Genomic DNA, 20,602 nt, shown 5'->3' on the forward strand with positions numbered 1-20,602 from the left:
GTGATGATGGTGGCCTTGTAGAATGAGTTTGTGAGTGTTCCTCCTTCTGCTACATTTTGGAAGAGTTTGAGAATGTTAGATGTTAGCTCTTCTCTAAATGTTTGATAGAATTAGCCTCTGAAGCCCTCTAGTCCTGGGTTTTTGTTTGTTGGAAAATTTATTTCAGTGCTTGTGATTTGTCTGTTTATATTTTCTATTTCTTCCTGGTTCAGTCTCAGAAGTGTGTGCTTTTCTAAATATTTGTCCATTTCTTCCAAGTTATTCATTTTACTGGCATATAGTTGCTTGAAGTAATCTCTCATGATCCTTTGTATTTCTGCAGTGTCAGTTTTTACTTCTCCATTTTCATTTCAAATTCTGTTGATTTGACTCTTTTCCCTTTTTTTCTTTATGAGTTTGCCTAATGGTTTATCAATTTTGTTTACCTTCTCAAAGAACCAGATTTTAGTTTTATTGACCTTTGCTATCATTTCCTTTCTTTTTCATTTATTTCTGATCTGATTTTTATGATTTCTTTCCTTCTGCTAACTTTGGGGGTTTTTTTGTTCTTCTTTCTCTAATTTCTTTAGGTGTAGGTTTAGGTTGTTTATCTGAGATATTTCTTCTTTCTTAAGGTAGGATTTTATTGCTATAAAATTCCCCCTTGGAACTGCTTTTGCTTAATCCCATAGGTTTTGGGTCATTGTGTTTTCATTGTCTTTTGTTTCTAGGTATTTTTTGATTTCCTCTTTAATTTCTTCAGGATCTCTTGGGTATTTAGTAGTGTATTGTTTAGCCTCCATGTGTCTGTATCTTTTACAGGTTTTTTCCTATAATTGATATGTAGTCTCATAGAGTTTTGCTCAGAAAATATGCTTGATATGGTTTCAATTTTCTTAAATTTACCAAAGCTTCTTTTGTGAACCAAGATATGCTCTATCCTGAAGAATGTTCCATGAGTACTTGAGAAGAAAGTTTATTCTGTTGTTTTTGGATGGAATGTCTTATAAATATCATTAAATCCATCTTGTTTAAAGTATCATTTAAAGCTTATGTTTCTTTATTTATTTTCATTTTGGATGATCTGTCCATTGGTGAAAGTGAAGTGTTAAAGTCCCCTACTATTATTGTGTTACTGTCAATTTCCCCTTTTATGGCTGTTAACATTTGCCTTATGTATTGAGGTGCTCCTAAGTTGGATGCATAGATATTTACAATTGTTATATCTTCTTGGATTGATCCTTTGATTATTATGTAGTGTTCTTCTTTGTCTCTTGTAATAGTCTTTGTTTTAAAGTCTATTTTGTCTGATATGAGAATTGCTGCTCCAGCTTTCTTTTGATTTCCATTTACATGGAATATCTTTTTCCACTCTCTTACTTTCAGTCTGTATGTGTCCCTAGGTCTTAAGTGGGTCTCTTGTAGACTGCATATATATGGGTCTTGTTTTTGTATCCATTCAGCCAGTCTATGTCTATTGGTTGGAGCATGTAATCCATTTACATTTAAGGTAATTATCGATATGTATGTTCCTATTACATTTTATTAATTGTTTTGGGTTTGTTTTTGTAGGTGTTTTCCTTCTCTTGTGTTTCCTGCCTAGAGAAGTTCCTTTAGCATTTCTTGTAAAGCTGGCTTTGTTGTGTTGAATTCTGTCATCTTTTGTTGTTTGTAAAGGTTTTAATTTCTCCATCGAATCTGAATTAGATCCTTGCTGGGTAGCATAATCATAGTTGTAGATTTTTCCTTTTTGTCACTTTAAAATATGTCCTGCCACTCCCTTCTGACTTGCAGAGTTTCTGCTGAAAGATCAGCTCTTAACCTTATGGGGATTTGCTTTTATGTTATTTCTTGCTTTTTCCTTGCTACTTTTAATATTTTTTTCTTTGTATTTAACTTTTGATTTTTTTTTTTTTTTCTGTATTCGGGCCTCTCACTGTTGTGGCCTCTCCCACTGCGGAGCACAGGCTCCAGCCGCGCAGGCCCAATGGCCATGGCCCACGGGCCCAGCCGCTCCGCGGCACACAGGACCCTCCCAGACTGGGACATGAACCCGTGTTCCCTGCACCGGCAGGCAGACTCTCAACCACTGAGCCACCAGGGAAGCCCCTAACTTTTGATATTTTGATTAATATGTGTCTTGGCATGTTTCTCCTTGGATTTATCCTGTATGGGATTCTCTGTGCTTCCTTCACTTGATTGACTATTTCATTCCCCATATTATGAAGTTTTCAACTATAATCTCTTCAAATATTTTTTCAGACCCTTTCTTTTCTCTTCTTTTTCTGGCACCCTTATAGTTCGAATGTTGGTTCTGGCACCCTTATAGTTCGAATGTTGGTGCAGCAGTCTTTGAGACTGTCCTCAATTCTTTTCATTCCTTTTTCTTTATTCTGCTCTGCAGTAGTTATTTCCACTATTTTATCTTCCAGGTCACCTATCCCTTCTTCTGCCTCAGTTATTCTGCTATTGATTCCTTCTATAGAATTTTAAATTTCATTTATTGTGTTGTTCATCATTGTTTGTTTGCTCTTTAGTTCTTCTCGGTCCTTGTTAAACATTTCTTATATTTTCTCCATTCAAGATTTTGGATCAGGCTTCCCTGGTGGTGCAGTGGTTGAGAGTCCACCTGCCGATGCAGGGGACACGGGTTCATGCCCTGGTCCAGGAAGATCCCACATGCCGCAGAGCGGCTAGGCCCATAAGCCATGGCCGCTGAGCCAGCATGTCTGGAGCCTGTGCTCCGCAACGAGAGAGGCCACGACAGTGAGAGGCCCACATAACGCAAAAAAAAAAAAAAAAAAGATTTGGATCATCTTTACTATTATTACTCTGAATTCTTTTTCAGGTCGACTGCCTGTTTCCTATTCAGTTGTTTGGTCTGGTGGGTTTTTACTTTGCTCCTTTATCTGCTGCATATTTCTCTGTCTTCTCATTTTGCTTAACTTACTGTGTTTGGGGTCTCCTTTTCACAGGTCGCAGGTTCATAGTTTCTATTGTTTTTGTTGTCTGCCCCCAGTGGGTACAGTGGGTACGGTTGGTACAGTGGGTTCCTGGTGGAGGGGACTGGTGCCTGTTTTTGATGGATGAGGCTGGATATTGTCTTTCTTGTGGGCAGGACCATGTCGGTGATGTGTTTTAGGCTGTCTGTAACCTTATTATGATTTTAGGCAGCCTCTCTGCTAATAGGTGGGGTTGTGTTTCTCTCTTCCTAGTTGTTTGGTGTGGCGTGTCCATCACTAGATTTTTTTTTAATTTTATTTTATTTATTCTTTTCTACAGCAGGCTCTTTTTAGTTATCCATTTTATACATATTAGTGTATATATGTCAATCCCAATCTCCCTAGTACTTGTTTGGCCTGGAGCATCCAGCACTGGAGTTTTCTGTTCCTTGAGTGGAGCTGGGGCTTAGCTTTGAGACAGAGATCTGTGGGAGAGCTCTTGCCAATTGATATTACATGGGGCTGGGAGATCTCTGGTGATCCAATATCCTCAACTCGGCTTTCCCACCTCAGAAGCTCAGGCCTGACAGCCAGCCGGAGGACCAAGGTCTTTTGGGAAGTCTGAGGTCTTCTGCCAGCATTCAGTAGGTGATTTTTAGGAGCTGTTCCACATGTAGATGTATTTTTGATGTATTTGTGGGGAGGAAGGTGATCTCCACATCTTATTCCTCTGCCATCTTGAAGGTCTTTTCCATCCATCCATTCTTTGCCACAAGCACCCAGTCATCTGCAAATTATCTTCTCTTCCTAAATTCAATGAGACTCCTCTTGAGTTTTGGGCTCTGAAGGCATCTTTAACTGCTCTATTCTAGAAAAGTTAGGCTTGTGGAAGTAATCAATTTTTAAACACCATTTAAACACCACTAGAACAACAACCTATGGAATGGGAGAAAATATTTGTAAATGATGTGATTGACAAGGAGTTAATTTCTAAAATATACAAACAGCTCATTCAGCTCAATATAAAACAAATGTTTTTAAATGGTCATAAGACCTAAATAAATATTTCTCCAAAGAAGACATACAGATTACCAACAGGCACATGAAAAGATGCTCAATATTGCTAATTATTAGAGGAATGCAAATCAAAACTACACTGAGTTGTTACCTCACACTGGTTAGAATGGCCATCATGAAAAAGCCTACAAATAATAAATTCTGAAGAGGGTGTAGAGAAAAAGTGACCCTCCTACACTGTTTGTGGGAATGCAAATGGGTTCAGACACTCTGGAGAACAGTATGGACATTCCTTAAAAAAACTAAAAATAGAGTTACCATATGATCCAGCAATCCCACTCCTGGGCATATACCTAGAAAAGATGGAAACTCTAATTCAAAAAGATACATGCACCTCAATTTTCATAGTAGCACTATTTACAATAGACAAAACATGGAAGCAACATAAATGTCCATCGGAGGAATGGATAAAGAAAATGTGGCATATGTGTGTGTGTTTATATATATATATAATGGAATATTACTCAATCATAAAAATAATGAAATATTGCTATTTGCAGCAACATGGATGGACCTAGAAATAATCATACTAAATGAAGTATGTCACAGAAAGACAAATAACATATGATGTCACTTATATGTGGAATCTAAACTATGGTACAAATGAACTTATTTACAAAACAGAAATAGACTCACAGACATAGCAAACAAACTTATGTTTACCAAAAGGGAAAAAGGAGGAGGGGAAAGGGAGGGGGAAGATTAAAGAATTTGGGATTTACAGATACAGACCACTATATATAAATTAGATTAAAAACAAGGACCTACTGTATAGCACAGGGAACTATATTCAATATCTTGTAATAACCTATATGGAAAAGAATCTGAAAAAGTATATATATATATATATATATATGAATCACTTTGCTGTAAACCTGAAACTAACACAACATTGTAAATCAACTATACTTCAATTTAAAACAAACAAACAAACAAAAAAAACACCACCAGAGGACATCTTCTCTAAGACTGATAGCTGTTCTTGACTGAACATCTCTTATACACAAAGGACTTTATATACACAGCCTAACCTCATAGCAGTCAATAATGTAGATAATACTCTCCTCATTGTATCAAACAAGTAATATGAGGCTCACATAGATTAGTTCTAATGGAGATTCAATGCTACCTTTCTCCTTCAATGAGGAGTTTTCCTGTGTGTCCTCCCTCTGGCCAGACCACTTGTGTCCCCCACCTCTCCACCCCTGGGTCTTCAAAACCAAGGTGGCCCAGTAGCCTGGCTGAGATCTAGAATACTCATCAGCAGCCTGAAAGTAATTTTCCAGGGATACATCCTTGATTCTGATATTCCTTAGCTCATAATGAAACAAAATCTAGTGAGAAAAAATTAACTTGCCTCCCTCCCCACTCCATACCCAAAACACCCCTCCTCTGACCCTGAGCATTTAAGTGATATGTACCTTTGTGGCCACACCATTCTTTGCTTCCCAGGGTTGAGCCCAGACCTCCTTTCTCCTGCCCAGGTTACTGGTGCATACCCAGAAACAGACCCATGTTCAGATGGTGTCCTATGTTAAGCCTCAATCTCAGCCTTTCCAAAGCATTGCAATTTCCAACTCTCAATTTTATTCTCATGTTACTTCATTTCCCATGTGCACTAAAGGGCTGAAGCCAGTGCTTATAGCATCATGTTCTAATTCTTTCCTGGATCAAAGGAACAATTCTGAAAAAAACAATTAATTTTAGACTGTTTTCTAGAGAATATAGTAAATGTGAAATTATTCTTTCCAAGAAGCAGTGATTACTTTTCAATTCAATTTCTGCTGTTATCACTGGGCAATAATTATTCATATATATTAACAAAAACCACAAAGCTTATTTGTAATTTGGAGCCAGATAGATGTGCTGTAACTGTCCTTGGTCCTTAAAATTTTAGCAGAAGAAAGACACTGCTAAGCCCATTTGCATATCAGAAAATTGTCATTTCCTTGTAGGCAAGAGCTTCCTATAGCCCTTATTTTGGGGCTTGCTACATATTAGACATTTTTTAAAAGGGGAGTTTAATTGAAAATCTGTCTTTTTGTTTTATTTCAAGTTTTATATATATATACATATGAAAGCATGAAGTCACTGGATTAAATACTTTGAAAAAACGCATAAGTGGTTTCAGTCACACCATGGGGATGCCAGACATACCTTTAGAATCTTGTAGGTGTTGTCTCTATTCATTCATAGTAGCATCAGATCCTGTATACAGGTGCTAATTTTTCAAAGGTATTGTAATTATGTTGTGGAAGTTTGGGCATGGAGCCTCATGCAGAATAAACTGGAAAAAGTTGCTTTTATTGCTGTCTTAAAATCAAATTCATAAGAACTGTAACCTGATAGCATTAGAGAATAGAAGGTGAGACGTTTAAAGCCAAGTCTTTACCTACTACGTTCAAGATTCAGATAGAATCACTTCTTCAGAAAGTTCCATATTAAAAGCATCACATCTTTTACACTTACAAGAGAGTTTTGTTCTATTTACTAATTCTCAAATATCAGCTGATATCAAGGAGGATCACAGGTGGTTTTTGCAGTTTCTGGCATAATATATATAGCCAAATTTCTCATAGGTACAAAAAAATAGAGCAAATAGTTCACATAATTGGGTTTTATAACAATGTTTTCTTAAAAATGTAAAATTATTATTTAAATGAACCAGGTTGACAATCACTCATAACATTACTTTACATATTTACATAATATTAGGTTTCAGAGCAATGGTAAAATGTGGTACTTCTGCACCAAATATCAATGATTTATTATTGAATGATCTAACCTTGCTTTCTCAATTATGCTTTTGAGCAAAGTGTTATAAACCCTCAAGTCTTATCTCTCCCTTAATCGTACTCACTCTCAACTCTAATTCTGGATCATGTGATGATATGCAGTTTCTCCCTCTGCTGGGGTTCTCTGACTGTTTGCATAAAAAAAAATCACGTTTTGGCTCCATATGTCTTTCTGCTCCACATAGATTGGCTTAAGTAATAAGACGGAAAGACTGTCAGCTCCTCACACGTTTATGTAGGCAGGAGTTGGAGCCCTGCCCCAGGGGTGTGTAAAACCACACGATGATCTAATAATGACCTATTTCTAGTCAGGAGATCATTATTTTCTTTCCCTTCACTCTTCTTTTTCCTCAGTCCCCATTTCCTTCAAAGCCTAGAGCTGGTATAGAAATTAATTTGCATTGAAAAGGTTAAGATCACTTTCAACCATTCTAGCAGAATTTCAGTTCTTTTGAAAAATCCTGTTTCTTTCTTAAAAGATCTGTGTAACTTTTCCAGAGGGCTTAGAAATTGAATTTAAGCCTAATAATACTCACTGTTTAAATAGAAGTGACTAGTTCTTTCTTTATAGCCCAATCAAGAAGCAAACCCTTTCCAGACTCCAGTTTCTAAACCTGATATTTGAAAGTAAGAAGTTTTTCACTTTATAGATTCATTAATTGGGTTATTTTCTAAATCTTTGTTGTTTTAATTTTAAATGTAAGATACTGCCTGTCAGTGAATCTAGAGAATGAGGCTTAGCACCTCCTCGCCTCTGCCTGGTCGTTGTGTGGGTGTCTGGCAGTATAAGCATGCCTGGCAGGCTTTCGTTGACAATGTCCATATCCCTGTGGGTATCCATATGAAAATATAGCTTTTCAGAGAAATTCTCTACTCTCACCACAGACATCAACATTACTCTCTCTTCTCAGCTGAAATTTCCTGCTTTATTGAGAAAAGAGAATCAACGGGAAGGGGGATGGGGATTCTCCTAATTTTCCATCATAAGCCAAATCCCCACCTGTTTTTGAATCCCACCTTCTCAAATAATTTGCTCATGCTGCCCTTATTCATATCATATTGGCGCACTGATCCTCTATCTTTACTCAATCATTTCCCTCACATAATACTAGCCCACCAGACACTGTTCAAGCACATGTTTTAATACCATGAACAACCCATATGCTGCCTGACCCAAGAAGCACTCCACTGTCATCAGCTCCATCTGCTTCTTAGCACCATTCTCCATAGCTCAACCTCACCCTGTTTTTCAAACACTCTCTTAGCCTGTATTCCATGATAATACACCCTTCTGGGACATATCCCAAGTCACTAGTTCCTCACTCTCAATTTTCTTTGCAAATGCTTCTTTCTAACAAATCTCTAAAAACTGGTGTTCTTTGGGGGAGGTTCTGAGCCCACTTCTCTTATCTCTCTCTCAGTTCCTTCCCTAGGTGACCTTATTCAGTTCTACTGATTTAAATGACCTCTCTCTGGTGATGACTCACAAATTTGTGTTTCAAACCTGCAGCACTCCTCATCTATCTGACTACCTCTACCTCTATGTAGATGTCTCAGTTTTCCCAGTGAGTCCCCTTTTGCCCAGTTTTTCCTATCTTAATAAATGGCACCATCATCCACTCACTTTCTCAAGCCAGAAACCTAAGAGTTACTCTTAATTCCTTTCTTTCCTTCATTATGTTCTCCATGTCACCCCATCCATCAGCACACAATCCATCAGCAAGTCCTATCAATTCTGCCTTTCAAATGAACACCACAGCTGTCCATTCTATGTCTTCCTGTGTCCAGATTTCAGTCACTGCTGGCCAAAATTTATTTATTTATTAATATATTATTTTAATTATTAATTAATTAATTATTGCAATTGCCACTTAGAACATCTTCCTTTTTCTCCTCTTGCTCACCCACAATGCTTGTGCTGAAGTCATCTTTTAAAACTGAGAATCAGGTCATTTCAGTTACCTCATCAATGACTTCCCCTGGCTCTATGATCAGGTCTCAGCACATTTCTGCAGCATTATCTCATACTCTTCTCTTCTCCAGCTGGAGCTCAGGCTCACAGGTTTTCCCTGAGTGCCTTAAACACACTGAGATGCAAGGTCCAGAGTAAATGTCACTTCCTCAGGGAATACTTCCCAACTATGCACAAAGGAGCTTGCCCCATTCGTCTTTAACTCAGCCCATTATTTGTGTCTTTCATAGCATTCATCACAAATTCTGATGACTATTTTTAAATTTACTTTTAATAATTTGCCTCTTTCACTGGCCTGTGGGTTCCTGTAACCAAGTCCATCTCATACAGTCTTGCATCCTCTTTGCCCAGTGCCTGGGAGAAGTAGATGCTCAGTAAATAACTATTGAATAAATAAATGCAATGCAAGATGCTCATAATAACAGGAGTTATTCCATGCTGCACGTATGACATTGGGCTGCTAATTGGGCTTCTAAATATAAAGCAAATAAATTGTGTAAAATAAGCCATGTGAGAAAATTAATATTTCTTGGAGAATGTGAACTTTGCATTCATTTAGCTTCTAGGTTCCGATTTATGATCCGAGGGCTGCACTAATGTAGGGGTTTTTGTGATTAATTACGTATAGGACATTGAAATAATCTGTGTCAAAAAGCAAGATTCTACTTGGAATAGCTTTCATCTATCTGAAGGCACTTCTAGACTCAATTCACAAAATCTACACCCAGATTTTTACAGGTTTTCTGAAATGATGTTAATTACATTAGCTATCACACAGCAAGGGAAAAGGAAACACTATTTGAAGAAATTTGTAAATGATTAAAAGGGCAGCTGTTTCAGGATCCAGGTGCTAAGGTGAAAATGGAAATTTACATCTAATCCTTTAATTCAAGAATTTTGTTAATTGCAGTCTAACAGGCTTGGTTTCCTTACTGACTACACAATCTTGAGTTGATGATATTTTTTCTATCTTCCACATTATTTTCCTAGACAATCAAACAAAATTTTTGTATCCCCATGGTGGAAAAGAGAAGTTAATAGGAGAATATAGCAACATTTGAATTTATCTCAGATTATAGAGATAAATTATAATAAAATGAAAAAGAAGAGAATGAACTTCAACAGTCAGGAGGAAAAAAATCTATATCAGTTGTTTTCAAACTTTTTTAGTTTGAAACTTTTTTACACTGTAGAATGCTTTTTTCCACATGAATTCTGAATTGTGTATGTGTGCTGTGTGTATATATATAATACACAAATTAGCGTGCACACACATGTCCCAGTTTGGTTGACATACAAATGGAAGACTGGAATCCTTCCCTCTTGTTTCCTCCTTACAACTGCAGTACACTTTGTGGTACTTATTGGACCACCTAAGTCTTTCTCAACCTGGGACAGTTAAGCGCTAATGCCCTAAGTTATCCATTGTTTGTATAGAATTAACTTCTCTTTTATGAGTCTGGTATAGTCCGAATTATGTACCATCCTTGAAAGTATTGAGAAATTAGTCACTTACTCAATTTCTTTTCCATAGTCTGTGATTCATATGAGAAAACCTATAAGGCTAGGAGCAATTTGAAAACCACTGACATAATAGTAGAAAATGATGACTATATTGTTATGTAGAATAGGTTTGTCAGATACACTACAGTGGCTCTGCCCTCTCTCCTTCACTTACCCATAGCAGACATTGCTACCCAATCATAGCACTCTTTGCTCCTATGTCTGAACAATGCCTTCTAATTCCCCTGAACACGCTGCTCTAGGCAGCCATTATCAATCAGTCAAAATTAAGACTATGAGGTGAAACCAAACTACCCTCCAGATGTGGGAGATATTTAAAGTGATTGAAAAGATAGATGAAGAAGTAAAGAGAAGAAATGCCTGACTTCCCTACTTCAAGACTGTACTATGTATGATCTCTTAAACATACACAGTGATGACTCAGTAAAGACCCTACAGATAGAAGAAACAGCTGTGTTCTCTGCCCCCCCAAATCCCTTTCCTTTTCAGATAGAGCCATATCATTCTGATCTTAGATTCATGCCTGTTCAGACTCTGGGGATAGATAGGACAGCTAGGTGAGGAGCTTGTCACTTTATTTATTTAGTTTTTACATTTGATGACCATTTTTACTGAATGTGTGACTGTTTGGAATCATATAATTATAAATGACTTGATCTAATATAATGAAATCTGCCCAATTAGAAGTTTTGAAAAACCATATCCTAAAAAAATTAGAAGAATGAAAAATACTGGCATAGAACCTCCTCAGTAATCTCAAGTGGAATTATCTGATGGATCTGGAACACTGTTAGAGAAATTTCTATTCATTTCTTTGAAGATCTTCAGAGAGAAGTTTAGAAGTCTTGGTATAATGGAATAGGAGCCTTCTATGAAGACATTGCAAGAAGGAATATCTATAATGAAATGGCCCAAGAATAGCAACTGTATCCTGAGATTTGTTATTTTTACTATTTTCATTTACAATTTATTTCAAAAGGTGGTCTAATGTTTTTACTGCATGATTAGGCTTTCATCAGAATGGTCTTTTTACAGAAAATAATTTCTCTTCAGTTTGCAAAGACTATGTTCTGTTCTTAAGCAAGTAATTTTGATTTCATACTTGTAGCACAATTAAATAGAACTGGAGAGGTACATTTTTGTTTTGTACATCTTTTTGTTGTAAATCTTACTACAAACTTTTCTTGTGGCTGCCAAAGGGAAAAAAATAAGAAGTGAAATCAATGTTTTTTGTTTGTTTTTTTGTTTGTTTGTTTTGCGGTACGCAGGCCTCTCACTGTTGTGGACTCTCCCGTTGTGGAGCATAGGCTCTGGACGTGCAGGCTCAGCGGCCATGGCTCATGGGCCCAGCCGCTCCGCAGCTGGGATCTTCCGGACCGGGGCACGAACCCGTGTCCCCTGCATCGGAAGCCCCAATGTTTTTATTTAAACTTGGAAATATAAGATACGGTGTGTGTATATGTTGTTCTTTTTTTGTCTTGCTTACTTTCTAGAACATAAGCCTATGATTCATATATTACAGATAGGAGCTCATCACTTTAATACCAAGCAGCCCTGTCCTCTCATATTCTATCCAGGTTTCTTATAATAATGTCTAAACTTCTTTCCTTATAGCTTTATCTTCTAAGCTGGTTCCAATTTTCCTTTCCCTGTGTCTGAATTCCTGCTGGGGTTCTCTATCTTGAGCCCTAGCTTTGTTTTGTTTTGCTTGTTTGGGACTTGGCTAATATCTTACCCTTTGAGTCCCACCTGAGTTTAAATTACAGACTGTATGGTTGGGTCTTTGTCACATATTGTTACACCTGAAACTGAGAGTTCTTTTGCCTGGGCTGATGATGCTGGAGATGATTAATAATATACCCATGTATTAATAGGAGTTTTGTGTATGAGTTTCACGTATGTTATCTCTAATCATAGAAGACCTTTGTAAGTAAACTATGATTATCTCCACTTTAGGACAAAGAAACCTAGGATCAGAAGGATTAAATAAATTGTCCAAAGTCCATGGCTAGGAGGTAGCAGATCTAGGATCAAAACAAGGACTGTTGGGGGCTTCCCTGGTGGCACAGTGGTTGAGAGTCCGCCTGCCGATGCAGGGGACACTGGTTCATGCCCCGGTCTGGGAAGATCTCACATGTCGCGGAGCGTCTGGGCCCGTAAGCCGTGGCCGCTGAGCCTGCGCGTCCGGAGCCTGCGCGTCCGGAGTCTGTGCTCCGCAACCGGAGAGGCCACAACAGTGAGAGGCCTGCGTACCGCAAAAAAAAAAAAAAAAAAACGAAAAAGAAAACCAAGCACTGTTGATCTCTGTTTCCTTACTCTAACACAACACACAGGAACTCTCTGACTGCTGTTCCTCTGCCTTGCAGGTAGACTTATCATTCTTTCATTTGCCCATTCAACAAGTATTTAATGAATAACTATTATGAGTCAGGCAGGATGCTAGACACTGGGAGATATAGCATTCGTATATGAAATATGTATGATTCTTGACCTTACAGACCTCCAAGAACACTTCAAATCTCCAAGAACAAGGGTCAGCAGACTTTCTTTTTGTTCCAGATAATGAGAAGCTATAAAAGGATACTTACATAGAAATGTATATGTATAATCACATGTTTTAGACATACTATTCTGATAACAGTGGAGAGGATAAACTCAATTTTATGTATAAAGTGATAAAGGACAATCAATAAATAATCTAGTAAGCAACAATGTATCTAATCAGGGTAATATGAGGAATAAACAAAGAGGAGCCTGAGCAACAATTAGGTTGAATGATCAGGACTCACTGACTGATTCAATGGGGTTTGTAGGAGAGAGAATCATCAAAACCTGTTTTGAGGTCTCTATATTACGAGGATTGATGAGAAATAACACAAATTACAGAGTCAAAGTTTATAAAAGAAACAGGTTTGTGGGAGAATATAGAGTTTAGTTTGGAACTTGTTGCATTTGAGGCACATGTGGGAAACCAAGTACATTTCCAGTAACCAGTTGAGAATTCCAGTCTGGAGCTCACAAACATGGTAAGAGTTGGATAGAGAGGTTTGTAAATCATCCATGAAAATGTAATAGCTGAATTATAGGAATAGATATGATGGTTGAAAGAGAGAAGGTAAAAGAATAAGGAAAGAGGCCAAGTGTGAACATGAGAGTTGAACTTATATTTAAAAGGGCAAGTAAGAGAAATGGAACTTGTGAAGGAGATTGCTGTATATTGCAAAAATGTCCACAGTTCTCCCTTCACTCCTCCCTGTCACTGTGGCCTATGCCATGTGATTTTGAAGCTCCTTCCATCAAGAGGTAGAATCTGTTTCCCCTCATTTGAATCTTGATTGACCTTTGGACTTTCTTTTGCTAACAGAATGCAGCAGAAGTGATAGTTTGCCACCAGAAGCCTTGCATGATTTCATGTTCTCTGGTATAACCTTGAGCAGCTGCTGAGAATACAAGCTCAGGCTAGCCTGTTGGAGGATGACAGCCCTCCTGGGGCAGAGATAGACCATTCCAGTTGAAGCCATTCTCAATCAAGCATGCTCCAGCTACCCACAGATACACGAGTGAGCCCAGCTGAGACCAGAAGGACTGCCAAGCTAAGCACTACCCAGCCTGCTGACTTGTAGAATTGTGAACAAAATAAATGGTTGTTGTTTTAAGCTGTTAACTTTGGGGGGAGCTTATCATCAGTAAAAGAACTGATGCAGAGAATGAGACAGAGAAGGAAGCAAGCCATCAAGGGCTAAGAAGAACAAGAAGTACAAGAAAAGAATGGTCAACAGTATGAACTACTCCATATACATTAGGCAAAGAACAGAGAACTGAGGGGAATCTCTTGCATTTGGCACCCAACAGGACTCTGCTGATCTCTGAAAGCAGTTTCAAGCAATGAGGTGGGAGGGGAAGACTGATGGCAGGACAAATGGAGATAGAGAGTGAAGTCTTCATACTTTAACTTGTAATTAAAAACAAGTTCCTGCCCTAGGAGGAGATTGGATGCAAGGAAGTGACACTTTTCAGCACAATGATCTCCAGTGTCTTCAACTATAAAATCAGAAGGCTGGACTTGATGCTTGTGGAAAATACTTCCTTTTCTTATCCTCTACTATACTTAGGAGGCAAAAAACTTGGTAATTATACTCACAAGTTTTGAAATCAAACAAGTATGGGGGTGATCCCAAATGCCTTTCCATAATATCTGTATGTTCTTTCTAAAGTTATGAAAACAAAATCTTAATTTTCTGACATGAAATAATCATAATATTGCTGATATTAATAATAATTAACCATTAGCATTATAGATGTCATTAAATTAAATGCTGTATAAAATGGGCTAGCACAGTGCCTGTCACAGAATAAATGGTAAACAATTTTTTTGCTATTAATATCATCATCATCATCACTACCACTAAAGCTTGAATAATTTCTTCTATAGTTTGAGTTTAAATCTGCCCTAATCTATTCCCTACCTGTTAGTCTAGTTCTGTTTAATAGCAAGTGGTTTGAGAGTATTTGACAGTTTCACAATGTGCTTTTACATCACCACATTAAGATTTACTGAACATAGTCATATGGTTTCCTTTGACCACCTTCACTTCTTCTCTGCCTTTATAATAGCTGAGAATTAGAGGTAGGAATGGTTTAAAGCCATGACAGCAGGTTTAAGTTGCAGCTGTCAGTAAAGGAAGGAACAAGAAATAATAAGAAAAGCACAGACATCTGAAGCCATTCAGTGTAGGGGAAAAGCACAAACTTCAAATGTTAATTATACTATTATATTTCTGCACAGTATAATAATTGATGTGCATAATGATGACCCTGCTAAATCAGTAAAAGATTAAATTATGTGTATATTCTGTTTTCTAAGGTAGAAAATTTTTAAAGGCTAAGGTCGAGCAACAAAATATGTTCTTTGAATGGAATGGAAGATGGAAGCCAGGGCAGTGCAGAGGCAGACAAGCAGAGCTGCTCTTGTTGTGGTGAGTGCGGATTAAGACTCCAACTGCACTCACATAACCTAAAACCCTTGTTGCACAAGAAGGGGTCCTCCAGAATTTCAGGAGGGCCCTTAGACAGTGATGCAAAGTAAACCATGGAATTCATTTCTTCCAGGAAATGCACATCGAAACCATTTAAAATACAATTTTGGTGCATTAAGGGGTAAATTATCCAGGAAGAAAAGTCAATCATATAGAAAACTGCAGTCCTTCACAGTTCTAGATAAATAAAGTTTTACTTTCTTTTAGAGTAAGAAATCACCTTAAATGTCATTTTAAATTTTTTATAGAACAATATTATTTGCATTCACAGAAGTATAACCTTCATGGGAAAATCACAAATACAATTCTTTTATTTCCACCACATAAACCAGGCTTCCTGTGCATACTGTATCCCCACTTAAGAATTATGTGTTCCTCGCGGAGGGGTTGGAGCTGAGGCAGACACAGGCCTGGGCAGCCCTTTCTCTGCCGCCTCTTTCTCTTGCTGAGTGCTACCCGGTCCTGTTGCCCTCCGATGCTACCCAGCTGTGTGGAGGACAGGCTCTTGGTGCTCCAGCCAGGTGTCAAGGCTGTGCCTCTGAGGTGGGAGTGCCAAGTTCAGAACACTGGTCCACAAGAGACCTCCCAACTCCATATAATATCAAATGGCAAAAATCTCCCAGAGATCTTCATCTCAATGACAAGACCCAGCTCACTCAATGACCAGCAAGCTGCAGTGCAGGACACCCTATGCCAAACAACTAGCAAGACAGGAACACAACCCCATCCATTAGCACAGAGGCTGTCTAAAACCATAATAAGGCAACAGACACCCCAAAGCACACCACCAGACGTGGACCAGCCTACCAGAAAGACAAGATCCAGCCTCATCCACGAGAACACAGACACTAGTCCCCTCCACCAGGAAGTCTATACAACCCACTGAACCAACATTAGCCACTGGGGACAGACACCAAAAACAATGGAAACTATGAACCTGCAACCTGTGAAAGGAGACCCCAAACACAGTAAGTTAAGCAAAATGAGAAGACAGAAAAACACACAGCAGATGAAGGAGGAAGGCAAAAACCCACCACACCTAAAAAATGAAGAGGAAATAGGCAGTCTACCAGAAAAAAAAAATCAGAATAATGATAGTAAAAATGATCCAAAATCTTGGAAATAGAATGGAGAAAATACAAGACCCTTTAACAAGGAACTAGAAGAACTAAAGAGCAAACAAACAGAGATGAACAACACAATAAATGAAATTTAAAATTCTCTAGAAGAGATCAATAGCAGAATAACAGAGGCAGAAGAACAGATAAGTGACCTGGAAGGTAAAATAGTGGAAATAACTACTGCAGAGCAGAATAAAGAAAAAAGAATGAAAAGAATTGAGGACAGCCTCAGAGACCTCTGGGACAATATTAAGCACACCAACATTCGAATTATAGGGGTTCCAGAAGAAGAAGAGAAAAAGAAAGGGACTGAGAAAATATTTGAAGAGATTATAGATGAAAACTTCCCTAATATGGGAAAGAAAATAGTTAATCAATCCAGGAATCAGAGTCCCATACAGGATAAATCGAAGGAGAAACACACCAAGACACATATTAATCAAACTGTCAAAAATTAAAAACAAAGAAAAATATTAAAATCAGCAAGGGAAAAACAACAAATAACACATAAGGGAATCCCCATAAGGTAAACAGCTGATCTTTCAGCAGAAACTCTGCAAGCCAGAAGGGAGTGGCAGGACATATTTAAAGTGATGAAAGAGAAAAACTTGCAACCAAGATTACTCTACACAGCAAGGATCTCACTCAGATTTGAGGAAGAAATTGAAAGCTTTACAGACAAGCAAAAGCTAAGAGAATTCAGCACCACCAAACCAGCTTTACAGCAAATGCTAAATGAACGTCTCTAGGCAGGAAACACAAGAGAAGGAAAACACCTACAAAAACAAACCCAAAACAATTAATAAAATATAATAGGAACATACATATAGATAATTACCTTAAATGTAAATGGATTACATGCTCCAACCAAAAGACATAGACTGGCTGAATGGATACAAAAACAAGACCCGTGTATATGCTGTCTACAAGGAACCCACTTAAGACCTAGGGACACGTACAGACTGAAAGTGAGAGAATGGAAAAAGATAATCCATGCAAATGGAAATCAAATGAAAGCTGGAGTAGCAATTCTCATATCAAACAAAATAGACTTTAAAACAAAGACTATTACAAGAGACAAAGAAGGACACTACATAATGATCAAGGGATCAATCCAAGAAGTAGATATAACCATTGTAAATATTTATGCACCCAACATGGGAGCACCTCAATACATAAGGCAAATACTAACAGCCATAAAAGGGGAAATCGACAGTAACACAATCATAGTAGGGGACTTTAACACACCACTTTCACCAATGGACAGATCATCCAAAATGAAAATAAATAAGGAACACAAGCATTAAATGATACATTAAACAAGATGGACTTAATTGATATTTATAGGACATTCTATCAAAAACAACAGAATATACATTCTTCTCAAGTGCTAATGGGACATTCTCCAGGATAGATCATATCATGGGTCACAAATCAAGCCTTGGTAAATTTAAGAAAATTGAAATTGTATCAAGTATCTTTTCTGACCACAATGCTATGAGACTAGATATCAACTACAGGAAAAATTCTGTAAAAAGTACAAACACATGGAGGCTAAACAACACACTACTTAATAACTAACAGATCACTGAAGAAATCAAAGAGGAAATCAAAAAGTACCTAGAAACAAATGACAATGAAAACACAATGACTCAAAACCTATGTGATGCAGCAAAAGCAGTTCAAAGAGGGAAGTTTATAGCTATACAAGCCTACCTTAAGAAACAAGGAACATCTCAAATAGACAACCTAACCTTACACCTAAAACAATTAGAGAAAGAAGAACAAAAAAATCCCAAAGTTAGCAGAAGGAAAGAAATCATAAATATCAGATCAGAAATAAATGAAAAACAAATGAAACAATAGCAAAGATCAATAAAACTAAAAGCTGGTTCTTTGATAAGATAAACAAAATTGATAAACCATTAGCCAGACTTATCAAGAAAAAAAAGGAGAAGACTCAAATCAATAGAATTAGAAATGAAAAAGGAGAAGTAACAACTGGCACTGCAGAAACACAAAGGATCATGAGAGATTACTACAAGCAACTATATGCCAATAAAATGGACAATCTGGAAGAAATGGACAAGTTCGTAGAAATGCACAACCTGCCAAGGCTGAACCAGGAAAAAATAGATAATATGAACAGATCAATCACAAGCACTGAAATTGAAACTGTGATTAAAAATCTTCCAACAACCAAAAGCCCTGGACCAGATGGCTTCACAGGCGAATTCTATCAAACATTTAGAGAAGAGCTAACTCCTATCCTTCTCAAACTCTTCCAAAATATAGCAGAGGGAGGAACATTCCTAAACTCATTCTACGAGGCTACCATCACTCTGATACCAAAACCAGAGAAGATGTCACAAAGAAAGAAAACTACAGGCCAATATCACTGATGAACATAGATGCAGAAATCCTCAACAAAATACTAGCAAACAGAATCCAACAGCACACTAAAGGGGTCATACATTATGATCAAGTGGGTTTTACCCCAGGAATGCAAGGATTCTTCAATATATGCATATCAATTAACGTGATGCACCATATTAACAAATTGAAGGCAAAAAACCATATGATCATCTTAATAGATGCAGAGAAAGCTTTTGATGAAATTCAACACCCATTTATGATAAAAACCCTCTAGAATGTAGGCATAGAGGGAACTTTCCTCAACATAATAAAGGCCATATATGACAAGCCCCCAACCAGCATCGTCCTCAGTGGTAAAACCCTGAAATCTTTTCTGCTAAGGTGAGGAACAAGACAAGGTTGTCCACTCTCACCACTATTATTCAACATACTTGTGGAAGTTTTAGCCACAGCTATCAGAGAAGAAAAATAAATAAAAGGAATCCAAATTGGAAAAGAAGAAGTAAAACTGTAACTGTTTGCAGATGACATGATACTATACATAGAGAATCCTAAAGATGCTACCAGAAAACTACTAGAGGTAATCAATGAATTTGGTAAGTAGCAGGATACAAAATTAATGCACAGAAATCTCTGTCATTCCTATTCACTAATGATGAAAAATCTGAAAGTGAAATTAGGAATACACTCCTATTTACCATTGCAACAAAAAGAATAAAATATCCAGGAATAAACCTACCTAAGGAGACAAAAGAGCCTTATGCAGAAAACTATACGACACCGATGAAAGATATTAAAGATGATTCAAATCAATGGAGAGATATATCATGTTCTTGGATTGGAAGAATCAATGTGAAAATGACCCTACTACACAAAGCAATCTACAGATTCAATGCAATTCCTATCAAACTACCACTGGCATTTTTCACAGAACTAGAACAAAAAATTTCACAATTTGTATGGAAACACAAAAGACCCTGAATAGCCAAAGCAATCCTGAGAAAGAAAAACGGAGCTGGAGGAATCAGGCTCCCTGACTTCAGACTATACTACAAAGCTACAGTAATCAAGACAGTATGGTACTGGCACAAAAACAAATATAGATCAATGGAACAGGTTAGAAAGCCCAGGGATAAACCCACACACATATGGTCCCCTTATTTTTGATAAAGGAGGCAAGAATATACAATGGAGAAAACACAGCCTCTTCAATAAGTGATGCTGGGAAAACTGGACAGCTACATGTAAAAGAATGAAATTAGAACACTCCCTAACACCATACACAAAAATAAACTCAAAATGGATTAAAGACCTAAATGTAAGGCCAGACACCATCGAACTCTTAGAGGAAAACATAGCGGAACACACTATGACAAAAATCTCAGCAAGATCCTTTTTGACCTACCTCCTAGAGAAATGGAAATAAAAACAAAAATAAACAAATGGGAACTAATGAAACTTCAAAGCTTTTGCACAGCTAAGGAAACCATAAACAAGACCAAAAGACAACCCTCAGAATGGAGAAAATATTTGCAAATGAACCAACAGACAAAGGATTAGTTTCCAAAACATACAAGCATCTCATGCAGCTCAATATCTAAAAAACAAACAACCCAATCCAAATATGGGCAGAAGATTTAAATAGACATTTCTCAAAGAAGATATATAGATTGCCAACAAACACATGAAAGAATGCTCAACATCATTAATCATTAGAGAAATGCAAATGAATACTACAATGAGATATCATCTCACAGCGGTCACAATGGCCGTCATCAGA

This window comes from Lagenorhynchus albirostris, chromosome 17 (genome assembly GCF_949774975.1).
Source record: "Lagenorhynchus albirostris chromosome 17, mLagAlb1.1, whole genome shotgun sequence".
Taxonomy (NCBI): Eukaryota; Metazoa; Chordata; class Mammalia; order Artiodactyla; family Delphinidae; genus Lagenorhynchus; species Lagenorhynchus albirostris.